We start from the raw sequence: 1,220 nt of genomic DNA on the forward strand, positions 1-1,220 counted from the left end.
TTCTTTTTCTCTGACACTTTAAGGAATCTCTATACTGTGACATAGAGGATTCCACATGTCTTGTTCTCTTCTCTTTCTTATGAGCAGGAGCAGAGAAAAAAACATTCTTGTTGAGGCTGATCCTGAACCTGAAAGGACCTTGAAGAGAAAGCTAAGAGAAGCCAAAGCACAACTCTCTTTCGAGGACCTGACCGAATTCTTCAAAGAAGAAGAACACATGGCAGCCGAAAACAACAATGCCAACAATGCAAGGAAGGTGCTGGGTGACTTTACTGCACCCACTCCCGACTTCTATGGGAGAAGCATCTCTATCCCTGCCATTAGAGCAAACAACTTTGAGCTTAAGCCTCAATTAGTTTCTCTAATGCAACAGAATTGCAAGTTCCATGGACTCCCATTGGAAGATCCTCATCAGTTCTTAGCTGAGTTCTTGCAAATCTGTGACACTGTCAAGACTAATGGGGTTGACCCTGAGGTCTACAGACTTATGCTATTCCCTTTTGCTGTAAGAGACAGAGCTAGAACATGGTTGGACTCTCAACCTAAAGAAAGCCTGGACTCTTGGGAGAAGCTAGTCAATGCCTTCTTGGCAAAGTTCTTTCCACCTCAAAAATTGAGTAAGCTTAGAGTGGAAGTCCAAACCTTCAGACAGAAGGAAGGAGAATCCCTCTATGAAGCTTGGGAAAGATACAAACAATTCATCAGAAAGTGTCCTTCTGATATGCTTTCTGAATGGAGCATCATAGGTATTTTCTATGATGGTCTCTCTGAACTATCCAAGATGTCTTTGGATAGCTCTGCAGGAGGATCTCTTCATCTGAAGAAGACGCCTACTGAAGCTCAAGAACTGATTGAAATGGTTGCAAATAACCAATTCATGTACACTTCTGAAAGAAATCCTGTGAACAATGGGACTAGTCAGAAGAAAGGAATTCTTGAGATTGACACTCTGAATGCCATATTGGCTCAGAATAAAATATTGACTCAACAAGTCAATATGATTTCTCAAAGTCTGTCTGGAATGCAAAATGCACCAAGCAGTACTAAGGAGGCTTCATCTGAGGAAGAAGCTTATGATTCTGAGAACCCTTCAATGGAAGAGGTGAATTACATGGGAGAACCCTATGGACACACCTATAATCCTTCATGGAGAAATCATCCAAATTTCTCATGGAAGGATCAACAGAGACCTCAACAAGGTTTCAATAATAATAATGGTG

General features: G+C 41.4%; 1 non-coding gene across 1 annotated transcript; it reads right to left on the reverse strand.

Moving 5' to 3' along the window:
• Nucleotides 1-619: 619 nt before the first annotated feature.
• On the reverse strand, nt 620-727 carry LOC112799143 (small nucleolar RNA R71). Its single transcript, XR_003200724.1, has one exon. It is a non-coding gene; the product is annotated as a small nucleolar RNA R71 (small nucleolar RNA).
• Between the last annotated feature and the right edge of the window lie 493 nt (nt 728-1,220).

Source organism: Arachis hypogaea, chromosome 4, assembly GCF_003086295.3.
Source record: "Arachis hypogaea cultivar Tifrunner chromosome 4, arahy.Tifrunner.gnm2.J5K5, whole genome shotgun sequence".
In the NCBI taxonomy this organism is placed as follows: Eukaryota; Viridiplantae; Streptophyta; class Magnoliopsida; order Fabales; family Fabaceae; genus Arachis; species Arachis hypogaea.